This window comes from Solanum lycopersicum, chromosome 1 (genome assembly GCF_036512215.1).
Source record: "Solanum lycopersicum chromosome 1, SLM_r2.1".
Classification (NCBI taxonomy): domain Eukaryota; kingdom Viridiplantae; phylum Streptophyta; class Magnoliopsida; order Solanales; family Solanaceae; genus Solanum; species Solanum lycopersicum.
The window spans coordinates 28,295,204-28,309,824 of record NC_090800.1 but is presented as its reverse complement, the minus strand read 5'-3'; positions in this window follow the sequence as shown (position 1 = coordinate 28,309,824).

Below are 14,621 nucleotides of genomic sequence, written 5' to 3'. Positions count from 1 at the left end.
GTTTCTACTCCACTTCTTACTATAAATGGCTTCAAATGTGTATTTTTTTTCTGAAAAGGTTTTTATTAGTAAAAATAAAGTGTATGTTGGAAAGGTCTACCATTCAAGGGTTTGTTTAGATCACTGTAATAGCTATTTATAATAATAAACGTTCATGTTTTGATTTCTTTGTTGAATAGAGTGGTTTCTGGCATGAATGTTTGGGAATGTCAATTATAAGATCTTGAGAAAACTGATTACTTTTGAAGTATTGCCTAATTTTGAGCTTAATAAAACAAAATGTAAAATATATGTGGAAGCTATGTTTGATAAGCATCCTTTTAAATCTATTGAATGAAATTCCAATGATTCATATTTAAATCACAAAAATTTGTGTTATGAAATCAATACCAATGCATGGTGGAATTTTTTTTCATAACTTTTATTGGTGATTGCACAAGATATTGTTATGTTTATTTGCTATCAAGTAAGCATGAAGCAATTGAAGTATTTAGGCAATATAGAGCTGAAGTTGAAAACTAATTAGATAAAAAGATAAAAATGAAAATTAGTGATAGTGGTGAGAATATGAATCTCCATTTGAATATGTTTGGAAAATTGAATTACCCGTCAAAAGAGTGACCTTTATTCACCGCAATAAAATGGAATTGCAGAAACAAAAATCCAAACTTTGAAGTAAATAATGAATCCCTTACTTATAAATTGAGGTTTACCATTAAACATGTAGGGGGATCTATCCTTGCAGAAAATAAAATATTCAATAGAGTTCCTCATGCACATTTTATTCCGTATGATAAATGAAAAGGAAAGAAGGAAAAATGCACAAGTACCCCCCTAGATTATGACCAAAACCTTAGAGACACACCGTAAATACACTAAGGTCTAACTATCCCTCCATAAATATCTATTTTGTGCACCTTTTGTCGTATGTTTCACACTCGATGACTTTATGCAATTGAGACATGAAGGAGATATTTGGATTCCACATAAACCAAAAAGATGCAAAAAATTTCAAAAAAAAACAATTTCGGGAGGGTTGTAGGACCTTAATTTAGCGATGTACAGGAGGATTGTAGGACCTTAATTTAGTAAAGATGTGTCACTGAGATTTCCGTCATAGTATAAGGGGGTACCTGTGCTTCTACCCTTTGCCCAATTTGAAATATTTTAAATTATGGGGATGTCTAGAAAAATTCAAGTTCTTTTACCCAAAAATTTAAAATAAGACCAAAGAATGTGGATTGTGTGCTTATTTGATATGATGTAAATACCAAGGATTGTTTATTTTTGTTACATAAATCTAAATATCCAGATATTCATGACAATATGGTAATTGCAGTAGATAATGTTGAATTATTTGAACATATTTACCCGTATAAAGTTTAACATGAATACTCAAATGAGGGGTCTAAATGACCTTAATATGAACCAAAAGAAAGTATGCGAAATGAAAAAAAATCCAAGGAGTAGTAAGACTCAGAGGAAAGCTACTTCCTTTGGATTATATTTTGTAACATTTCACATTTAAAATGGACCTCAAACCTTTAAGAAGCAATTTCCTCTACACATTCAACTTTTTGGAAAGAAGTTGTCAATCGTGAGATTGAATCAATCTTGAATAATCATACTTGAGAATTTGTTAATCATCCTCCGATAAATATGTCTATAGGATCAAAATGGATATTTAAAAGTACAATAAAGGTTGTTGGTACTATTGACAAATACAAGAAAAGTCTGTTAGTCAATGGCTTCATACCAAAGAAAGGCCTTGATTACTTTCATACATACTCGCTAGTCACAAAGATTACAGCTATCGGATGTTGGTTCCATTAGCAGCAGAATATGATCTTATAATCCATTAAATAGATGTTAAAACAACCTTTCTAAATGGAGAGTTAGAGGAATAAAAACATGAATGAAACAAACTGAGGGATTTGTGCTAGTAAAAAAATAAAAATGTGCAAACTTGTGAAATCGCTTTGTAGACTGAAATAAGCATCCAAATAATGGCTTGCAAAGTTTGACCAAACAATGTTGGCAAACAAAATTATGATTTATGAGTACGACAAATGTGTTAACATTAAAGACACTCCAAATCATAAGGTCATTGATTGTTTGTATGTGGATGATATGCTAATCATAAGTTGGGACTTAGCTGAAATAAATGCTTACTAGTAGATTTGGAATAAAAGACCTTAGAGTGGCAGTGTTATAATTGGGATATAATTTGTTCAACATCCACAATGTTTGGCTTTGTCACAGTCTCATTAAATAGAAAAGGTACTTGACAAGTTATAGTATTTGGATTTCAATATCGTCAAGACTTCAATATACGTGAGCTTTGCACTTTCAAAGAATAGAGGTAAAAGTGACTCACAATTGGACTACGAGAATGTTGGAAAGTTTTATGTATATCATGAACTGTACATAATCAGATATAATATATGGTATTAGTAAGTTGAATCAGTACATGAGCAATCGAAATCAACTCATTACATGACAATGAATAGAGTTTTAGTGTATATAAAACATACTCAAAACTATGTTTCGCATTTTGAAAAATATCCGGCAGTAATTGAAGGATATAGTGATGCAAATTAGATCACAGGATCAAAAGAAGTAAAATCCACAAGTATATATGTATTTACTTTTCATGGTAAGCAATCTCTTGAAAATCATCAAAAAGACATGTATTGATCACTCCACTTTGAAATCTAAATTTACTGTTTAAAGTAGAACCAGTGAAATAATTGAATGGCACTAGAATTTTTTGGAAGATATTTTTTATTGGCCTAAACAGTTGGCACTTGTATGTATAACAATAAAACTCATATCATAAGACGGAGACATTATACCATTAGAGAACTACTCTATAATGAAATGATCTTGTAAGGAAAAAAGATAATGTATCGAATCTGCTTTAAAAAGGCATAACTAGAGAGAGAGTTGAAAAGTCATCTAAGAGGATGTGTTTAAGGCCTCACACACGTCATGCATGATGGTACCTTTACCTAGATGACTGGAGATCCCATGAGCTAGGTTAAAAGAGATCAAACAAAGTTTTGTTTGACGGTTCAATATTGTAAAGTAATCTAACCCATTCTCATGATGAAGAAACTGTTTAGTAACCAAGGATAAAGCTTAAATTGAAGTTTGTTATTGGTTTCTATGTTTTGAAAGGCATGAGTCATTACCGGTACTGTGCGGACTGGTAACGTTCTTGAACGGTACTGGACCAGTCCGGAAAACCGGTAAAAATAGCACTGTTCCATCCCGGTCCGGAAGAGAACCGGTAGTATACCGGACCGGACAAGTAACCGGGATGGACCGGTAATTAAAAAAAATTAATTTTTTAATTGAAATTTTTATTATAATAATTAAGCAATTAAAAATTTAAATTTCAACTTTAAAAGTTAAAATAAAATTAAATAAATTCAAACTCTAAAGTTATAAAATTTAAATTTCAAACTCTTAAATTTTGAAAATTTTCAATTAAAACTTTAAAGTTTTAATTAAAAATTTTCAAAATTTTAAAGTTTCAAATTTAAATTTTCAAACTTTAAATTCAAACTTTTAAAGATTTAAAATATAAAATTCAAATTTTAAAGTTAAAAAATTTAAATTTCAAACTCTTAAAGCTTGAAATTTTAGAATTTGAACTTTAAAGTTATAAAATTTTAAATTGACTATGTTCAAAATTAAATTTAATACAACAATGTTAAAAAACAAAACAAGGCAAATAGCCTAAATTTTTATTAATATTTATTTGATATTACAATTACATTTACAAAAATATTAGTTTTAATTAAATCTCGAATTATCATACTTTTACTAATAGTTGGTGCCACAATATAAATCCCTTCATAAATAGGTTGAATTTTAAGATCTTCTATTTCTTCAATCTCGTCATCACTATAATCCTGCATTACTTTATCAACGTCATATTGAAATTTTGTCAGTAGTTTTTCACGACCCAAATTTCTTCTCTCGGCATTAATCCAATCTTGAAATAATACCGATATCTCCAAGTTGTCGGCTGCTAGTGAATGCCTATGTTCTCCAAGTTGAAACCTTGTTGTACTAAAGACGCCTTCCGAAGCTACCGACGACGCTTGCATTGCTAATATATCTCGAACCATCGGTACTAGTTTTGGAAATCCTTTGGCGCGATCTCTCCATCATTTGAGATTAACTTACGTAGGTTCAGTATTTTGATTAATATAGGCATCAAAATCATTTCTATTATCGTGAGAAAGTTATAATCCTCTAAATAATTATCAATATTATTTTCATCAAATCTAACCCTAGAGCTTTCAGATTCATTTTCACTTGATAAATTTATATTAGCATTATATAAATCATACAATTTTCTAGCTTCAATTTTTATGCTATCTTTAACTTGTTGAAAACTAGGAATTTCTTCTAATACATCATTAATATCTAAGTTAAAATATATTTTTTCAACCATCCTTGATGAACCGAAATCTTTATACTTAGGGTGTAACAAACATGCAGTTAAATAAATTTGAGGAATAGGAATATAATATTTTTTAAATTTTATAATCATTTTTCAATGGTTTGTTGAAATCTTGGTTTATTTTTAAATTTATATAATTTATGAGAATTCATACAAATATCAAGCAAAACAGTACAAATTGATGCATTATAATGTACAAAAATTCTTTTTGTAGTTAAGTAAAAATCTTTTAGGAAATCTAGAAGTTCATTTATATCATGCCAAGCATTATCATCTAGTCTATATGTCATATCAGAATTATGAGCATTCCAAACCATTTGTAAGACTATTCCATATTCATAAGCGACTACAATCATATCATATAAAGTATTCCATCTATTATCCATTGTTTTTGGAATTTTTCTAGGTGGAAGATTATTTTCAAAACAGCTATTTTGAAAATTTTTACGCCTAGACTTAACTTGACATTTAAATATAAAATGGCATGCATTTTCAACTTTCATACATCCGTTATCATACATATTTACACCATCTCTAATCATCAAATTATACATATGTGCACTACACCTAATATGATAATTATCACCATAGAAAGGACAAAGTGTAGTTTTTAAATATTCAATAGCAGAATTATTACTTGAACTTTTATCTAAGGTTATTCTAATTAATTTATCACATATTTCATAACTTTGTAAAATATCTAAAATAATTTGAGCAATATGACTACCGTTTTTTTGCATTTGACAACAATTATAACCTAAAATTCTTTTTTGCATATACCAATTTTCATCAATCCAATGTGCAATAACAGTCAAATAATTGTTACCATTTACACTACGACCCATATAAGAAGTAATAGCTATTTTACAAGTATTATGATAAAATAAACAACGAAGATATTGAAAATGTTGTGCATGATAATCAAATACAACCTTTTTTATTGTATTTCTAGCAAAAACTTTAAAATTTTTATTATATACAATTTGAATATAATGTATAAAACCGGAATTTTCAGCAAAACTAAATGGCAAACCCATAACACATATCATTTTAGCTAGTTCTTTAAGATATTTTTCTCTACTATATGAAGGTGGTAAACGACAGCCAAAAACATTAGAAGAATTTACTTGTGTTTGTACCATTTTTGAGCCGCCTACTCCTACATTTTCAGGAAGGGGGGTACCGTTTTTTTAGATTCCGCTATCGCTTTAGCATGCAAAAATTCATTTTCACAACAAGACATTAAATGACTACTCAAATGTCCCGTCCCGCTAGATTTGCCAACAGTTTTATGATTTAATATATGTTTACATTTATTATAAATAGCTTGTGTTTTATCTTCGTTTTGTGTCATAAATTGCCAAAAACCCAATTTTTTAACACGTTTTACCCTAGGCCTTGGATGTACTGGGGGAACTGGGGCAGGACAACGAAAGGGAGCGGGACTGGGAGTATTTGTAGACGTAGGTGGCTCAGTTTCATCATCATCATCATCAAAAGTAGGCATAGCAGTATAATTATCAATATCATTATCATTATCATAATCACTAGGCACATCCTCATCAAAATTACCAAAGCGACATTGTAAATGTTCATGATAAGGATCTAATCCTTAATTACTATCAATATTTAAAATCGTATCATCAACATATGTATAATTATCCGTATTTATTCTTACTATAGTAGATTTTTTAGTTTTTGATTTAGAAGAACTACCGGTTTTTGCATTATCGGAGGATTTAAAGTTACAAATATTTTTTACATGCTCTAATGCACTTTTTTCCCCTTTCCTTTTTGAATAATATTTTTGCCGAAATCTATATTAAAAAATTAAACGTGAGATTAAATATAATAAAAAATGTTATGCAATTATGCAAATCATAAATCACAAAATAAATAAATATTTATTTAAATATAAATGAAACGTAAAATAAATGTTAGAACAAATGTAACGAACGTCTACTTAAAAAAGTAGACGCTTATGACCGCCGTAAGTCGAACGTCGAAAGTTGAAAATTTAATTTTGAAGCTCCAAATCTAATTTCCAAAGACCAAGTAAGGAAACACTAGAATTTAAGATATTATATATTATAGGATTAGAGATTAGAGATAGTGATTAGAGAGTTAGAGAGTAGAAGATGAATAGATGATTTTGTGATTTAAAAGAATTAAATTTAGGGGTATCTATAAGTAAAAAATGGGTTAAAGTGTAATTTTTAAAACTTTAGGGTATTAAAAAAGTTTAGGGTGGGGTAAGGCTCGTATTGGCTGAAATTCTACTCAAATAGCCGTTGTCGGGGCCCACTAGCCGTTACCCAACGGCTAGTAACGGATATATATTTTTAAAAAATAAATTTAACCGGACCAGACCGGTAATTTTCGGAACCTATAATTTCTGGTATTACCGATTTCTTTCCCGATACCTTTCCCGAAACCATAAATTAGCAGTCCTTAACGGTACTAACCGGTACTGAACCAGTACCGAACAGGACCGGGATGGACCGGACCGGAATCCGGTAAGTATCGATTTCGCTTCCAGGTATAGGCATGACCAAATAATTTCTCTACGGGAGAAACCATTTCTGAATCACCTATGTGGGAGTGAAGTGGAAGCCACTTCAAGGAGAATGTTAGTAATGTCTGATTCTCTAAGCTCTCATGAAACTGGGATGTGTTCATATATAAAACAAACAAAACCATGAGAAATGCCAATGGTTAAAGTGTTGTTGTGTGACCTATATTGTCTAGGTGTACATTCATATACGGCGGTCTAAATATATCACATCTATTGATCGATCAAGTGCATTCAATAAAAGTTCGCTAGGGAAAGTCCAAAGGGAAACCCACTTATCTCGATGCAACTAGTCTTTGTTTGTAGTGACACGCTAGTCCGTGTATATCTATATTTAGCATTATAGACATTCCCATTCATGTGGGGGATTGTTGGATTTATTGTATAAAGTGTGTGAATGAATAATGGTAACTAGACTAACGATTGGTAAATTAAAAATGTGAAAGTGCTGCAAGTATGAATGGAGTTATTCTATTCATGAATACTCATTCTGATAAATTCAACCTATCGTATTTTTAGGCTACCTTTTCACATATCATGCATGAATCTTTGTGCTCGCCTTGTAACGTTCCAAAAAATGTACTGTTGTAGTGAAGAGTCTATTAAGAATAGGTATTGGGGCTACATAGGCATCCCAATGCCCAATATTGAGTAATATTGGGCATATTAGAAAATATTGACTTAAAAAGGTGTTAACCTATTTTCTTAGTATTAACAAGCTTGTTCAATAAATGTAACTTCAATAAAGACCCTAGGATAAAATACATTTTCCTTAACCGATGAATTAGTTAAGAGATATCCATGTGTCAAGCCTAGGGACCATCGCACATGACCAATTAAAATGATCATGTAATTTAAGCAGTGTCCAAAGACATGGTGAGGATCCTTTGAGAAGGAGTGAAATTTCAAAATACAATAATAGAAGTTCATGGTTGGGAGAGTGGGCAGCAACACATGTACAAGAAAATTTGTAACCGACCAAGAGGGACCGCACGACCAACCTAACCGAAATCGGTTAGGGTGGTTAGGGGCAGGTGCGCGAACGGGTCCCTCGCTGTGGGGCCTAACTCCAAAACAAACTATTGACTCTAACTAACTTACCTAACTAGCTAACTAATCTAGGACAAACAAAAATGAACTAGCTAGTGTTTCCCGTATCCTAGGATCTAACCGAGTGACACTAACCAATTAACTAACTAAAGAAACATCCTAGTACCTAACCTATGATGGTCCAAAAAGGTTAGTTATGATCCTAATGACTTAGGGTTACTTAGTACTTACACTAGGTCCCTTAATTAATTAAATTAGTAACTTAATTAAGTAAGGAAAAATCACAATCTAGGCTGAGACCCTTAGCCAATTTTCATATTTAACTAAGCTAAATGTTCTCCTATGTCTAGTCAAATTAGGAAGGGCTTTTTAGTTATTAGCTAATTGATTTATTAATTAAGTTAATTATTCTAAAGTTACATTATTCCATATCAGTTTCTATGACCTAGAATGCACGGTTATTCACTTAGAAAACGCGATTCAAAGGGAGTATGCAAAACATAGAAAGACAAAAGTTCCCTTAGGCGATTTCGAGGTATTCTTCAAGGTTTTCGTGCAAGGTAATATTAGTAGATTAAATTCTATATAAAGTATGGGTTTTCACTTCTGAAATTCTGTTTCCAAGAGTCTTTTCAAATGTTTTGCAATCGAGAATATCGAAACTAGGGTTGTTCCCAATGAATCGCATGTTCATCTCCCTAGTTCTCCCAATTTCCAATTCTTGCAATTTGTATGATATAGATTTCGAGCATGTTGTCTGTATATGGTGTTAAACCTATTATTATATGTATGTTTCTGTGATTATAAAATCGAACGAAACCTAAATGATAGATCCGCATACTAAGGGTTTTATCTACATTAATGTTAAATGTTATAATGTCTACTTGTGTTTGAGAAGATGAAATTGTTATAAGTGTTCATTAAATTGTTTCATATGCTAATCAAATATTAAAAGGTTGCTTATTTAACATGATAGGTTATTATAATGTATATATGATGCAATTGGCATGGCTAGTAACATCGTTGTGACAAGTATCTGGTAAAATTATGATTTATGTCAATAAATTAGCTTGCAAAACTACGTCCAAGCATAATATTTATAAATCATGTAAAGTCATACCAATATCTACATCAATGAACTCATAACATAGGGTATGCCAATCTATGGGACAAGTCCCAACATACCCTATCCACACGAACTTGTGAACGTAATAACATTGAATAAGTAGTTATAACTTTCATAAAGAATTGTACAAAACTATCAATGAACGTTGAACAAGTTAAGGTGAGTAAAGAAGTAACTAAAAGCTTAAGTTATTAAATTGACCTAATATAGAGTTTTAAAATAAGTGAGAGAAGTCTCAATTACACTTAGTCTATTACATCAAAATTACACACATAAAAGGGTGATAGAGTCCGTGAGACAAGTTTCACTCGCACCATAATGATAATGTAAGACTTAAGTTTATATTCATCAAGCAAAGAAAGGGATGACCAGTCATCCATAGAGTTATGTAAGCCTCATAACTAGAAGAAAGCTTCCATAATATTTGAGTCAACTCTAAAAGTTTTAAAGAAGAATAAATTGAGCAAAACACCGATAGACTAGCAGTGAACTTGTGCAAGCACATGTATGCCTCATGAGATAAGTATCCACCGAGGTGGATAAGAGTCTCCAAAAATCTCCTAGTCTTCGAACTATTGGCAGCATAGGAACTAGCCAGTGGATTCAACCTAATAGAACTAGGTAGTATGTGGTTTCACTTTCGCCGGAGAAACCACCCTTTTTCGGTGTGGGGCAGAAACTGGTTTCATGTTTAGACATGATCTAAGTCAGTTAATTCTCAAAGAAAGTATTAAGTTTCACTTTAGTCGTGAACCACCTCTTTTTGGTGTGGGGAAGACACTGGACTTGGTTTCACTTTAGACGGTGAACTACCCCTTTTTTGGTGTGGGGCATACACTGCATTTCATGTTAACTCACATAATCTAGGTTCACTTTAATTGATGAACTACCCCTTTTCGGTGAGGGGAAGTCACTGGATTTAATGTTAGATCACATGATCTTAATGCTAAAGATTTCTTTAATAAAGTAAGAAAGAAAGAAGAAGAAATGTAACTTCATAGTGAACTAAGAAAGTAAGAGCTCAACAATCAACCAGCAGTTTTGAAAAGAATGAAGTCTTAACAAGTTATGGGCATAAACAATAAAGATTGACTTATAATGACTTATTATGTTATGCTAATAAATAGGAAAAAAACAAAATGGCTAATCAATGCCCCATAATATTTATATCATGCAAATGATCAAATAATAAGCATAGATAATAAAGATTGGCTTATAAAGATTTGATGCCAAAATTGTAGTTAAAACATTTCCTTAATCTCTTGGATTACTTACTTAATTCATTGCAGGTATGGAACTATAATGAATCATTGCACTTGTAAGTAAAACATAGGATCAAAGGAGATCTTTGAACTAGACAACAAAAAGAAAAAAAGACTGAAAAATAAACTAGATTTTGAAGACATAGCTCTCGGCCAAGATGGATCAAATTTATAGTTTTTCATTTGAGTTGTTCTAAAATTATGTTCATGATTTCAAGGTCTTATGTTCATATTGAAAATGATTTGTGTGTTTTGAATGCATCAACATATGTCATATTCATACCATGATTCAGAAATAACGAATTAAGAAAGTCTAATGACTTCACTTTCAAGAAATGACATGTTGTTATAGGAAGAGCTTTCTTTGATCATGCATAGTACTTACGTGTATATGTGCATATACCCATACTTAATACAAGTGTGTACTAACCCTACATTATTACTATTTTTTATCAGCGAAGGTCAGGGAGAAGATTGAAGACTCGTTGGAGCAGTTTGGATTAGCAATTTTCATTTGGTAGGTCCTCTTGAGTTCGCGAATGCTACATTAATTATTCTAGCTTAGTACTTCAGACCTAGCTAGTGGAAATTGTCCCTAGCGTTTTATTTCAGATATTTTATTCAACGATTTGTATTAAGGTTGTTTGACAAACTACAATAATATATTAATTCTTTCATTTGAATTTTTTAATCGACTATAGATGGTTTTTTAGTTTGAGCTTATTAGAATATCACTCTATATAGTAATTATATGAAGTCTATGTATACTTCATTATGTAATAAAAGTTTTAAATTTTCCAAAAATTTAACTATATGATTGTGATGAAAGCCAAAAGTGGCTTGTCTGTGACCTCTGAGAGGTTAATGACGCCGATTGCATTCAGATTCCAAAATTCGGGTGTGGTAAGCCTATAGGCTAGAAATATCTGATTCATTCTTAGATGTTTATATAAAAGTTTTTGGATTAGTTTTTGAAACAAGATTACAAGAACAAAAACACTATATAGTAAGGAAGATGTTTTTTTCTTTGCAAAGAGCTTCAAGTGTGATTAACAGTTATTGAATGGTTCTTCGGACAGAGAATTTGAAGTGCCATTATTTGTTTGGGGTAAGTCATTTTATCCTGGAAGGATATATTTCATAACCTTGGTTTCTTTTATTGAACATGTTGATTTTGTGTTTGGTTATTTTCACCATTATTTTTCTTGGGAGGTCTACTTATTTTTCTTGAATTTTTTCTTCTTACACTTTAAAGAAGTATTTTTGTGAGTTTCAAGAGTAGCATTATTCGAAGTAATTAAATTTACATTCGATATGATGTTGTTATCTTCAGTTTGTAAAAGTGCATTTTCACCCCTTGCTTCTTCTTCCATGCAGATTTTCATTACCAAGGTTTCAAGAGAGGTTTCCTTTTGTTTGTGGAGAATAGTTTTTTGAAATTACTTTAAAGAAGGTGGAAGTTAATCTACTATGCCACAAGAAATAAGGTTATCTCCAATTTTAACATCTTCGAATCTGAGCTCTCCAACAATCATCATGAAGTCTTGAGTTTTATCTACCACTGATTTGTTGACACCATTTGGAAACGAAAAAATCTACTAGGTGCATATTTTTTCGCTCCAGCCTCTTCGGTATCATACTTACTCTGCAATGCCTTCCAAAATTCTTTGCACTGGAGTAAGTTCTATAATAATAATCATAAAAATTTTCAGATAGACATTTAAGAAGACAATACGACACTTATAGGAAACACCATCATACTTTTCCACTTTCTCTGGATGAGTAATAGTTTTATCATCATTCATAGAGGTGATGTCTTCTTTATTAGGATTCTTCTCAGTTAAAACATAAGAAACATTGAGAAGACTTAAGTAGAAAAGTATTTTACCCTTCCACCTCTTAAAACGGTTACCAGTAAACCGAAATGGCTTGTTAAAGATCATGACATCCGCAGTTTTTTCAATTGTAGCCATGTTGAATCTCCTTAAAATTGTTAGTGAAAATTTTTTTACTAAATAACAAAAAATACAAGATTACAATTGAAAATAAAATGAAGAAAATAAATCTCTTCAAGGATGAGGCGCAGATATCTCGCTCTCTTAAAAGAGATTCAAGTCCACTACAACAAATGTCTTTCACCGGTGCAGTAGTCGTTCTCTTTGAATTGTCCCCTCAAGAATACAACAACCTATACACAAAAGATAACTCAACGACTCTGGACAACAGTTGAGTCTAAAGCTCCACAAAAAGAACATCTCCCTTCAACTATTAAGTACTCTTTTTTTGACTAACTCTTTAACTCTATATTTTTTTTTGTGTGTTGTGTGTACAAACCAAATGAAGACCACCACTATTTCTACTAGAAGAAGTTTTCCTAGCAATGAATTGGAAGATAATTGTGTAATAAATAGTGAAGATAATGACCTTAAAAGTTACATATGTTACATAGGTTACAAGGAGTAATGGAGTAAAAATAATGAGTGACGATAATGTGAGGGCAGCCAATTTCCACTAACATGCAGAGTGTGAAGAGTTGCTCAACGTATATTCAACGTTCACTGCAACGTTAGTATGCATTAAGCATGGCAATAAAGTCAACGTGTCACGGGCTGAAGTGCACATCAGAAATAGGAATGTATGGCCACACATGCATTTTATTAATATTAAATTGTCAAATGTATGGCCACATAAATCAATTGATGCATTTTAATTAATATTAAAATGTCAAAATGACCAACAAACAACAACACTTTATAATATTTATTTAAAATGTGAGAATGACAGTATTTTAGAAAAATTTTGAAATAAGATTTTATTATTTAAGTTTCTTTTATTTATCAAAACACACCTACATTAGACCAAATTCTAAGCCAATAAACCTTTAAAAATAAAAGAAATAATTAAATCACTAATCATTAACCTTCTTTCTGTATATTTCACATTCTCCCTCCCCCCTCCCCCACCTTAATGTTTTCTAACTCCTTTTTCTTCAAGGTTCTACCAAATTGTTCAACAAAATCTGTAGTTTAATTCAAGAGATCGTTTTATTGGCAAAGGTAATTTCATTTATTTATTGAAATTTATTTTTATTTTCTTTTTAAAATCAACGATTATGGTGTAGATACGGTTGTGAAGAGGGAAAATAATAATTTCAACATGATCCTATCCACCCGACTAATGAAATCAACAGTTCAAAATAAATAAATTATAGCTACTGAAGAAATTGATGAAATTGTAGAATTAGATAAAAGTGATGAAGAATAAGTTTATGACATGTTACATTTTGTATTTAAATTATCATATTGCACTCTTTATTGGTTTTTTGGCCTATTGCATTTTGTATTCATTATAAAACTAATGTGGTATCTTGATAAGATTTAAGTTTTAAGTTGTAACTTATATCTATTTTTAATGTGGTATTCATTTCAAATTATTTATATGTTTAATTTTGTATTATATTATAGGATAGTAGATATATAGTTTTACAAAATTTTGTATACTATTCTAAATTAGGCTTTGTACAATTTTGTATTTTTTAAAATTTTTGTATTTATTCTAATTGTATGTCAAACGTATTTGTATTATTTGTGCTCATTTTGTATTTCAATATCATTTTATATTTTAATCTCACTTTGTATTTCATTCTCACTTTCTATGCGACAAGTTTCTAATATTTTGTAATCACTTTATATTTTAATATCATTTTGCATTTCAATCTCATTTAGTATTTCATTCTCACTCTCTATGCCAAGAAGTTTTGTATCTCTTTTGTGCTAAATTTGTACTTCATGTTCACTTTCTATGCTAACAAATATTGGATTTCTTTATTATTTTGTATCAATTTAAATGTATGCCAACAAGTTTTAGATTATTTTTGCTCACTTTGTATTTCAACCTCACTTTGTTTGCCAACAAAATGTTATTTTTTATTTTTTCATTCTAAAATCTTCTTCACGGTGCGGGAAAATCTTAAATCAATCTACTTCAATTCTACATAGATTCAGTATTTTCAATGAACTGTTTAAAATTAATATTGCATTTTGGAGGAATAAGGAAGAAAAAAGTCATGTCGATTATGGTACCAAACACGTATAATAGGAAAGAAATTCACAAATTTAAATCCCAAAAATAAAG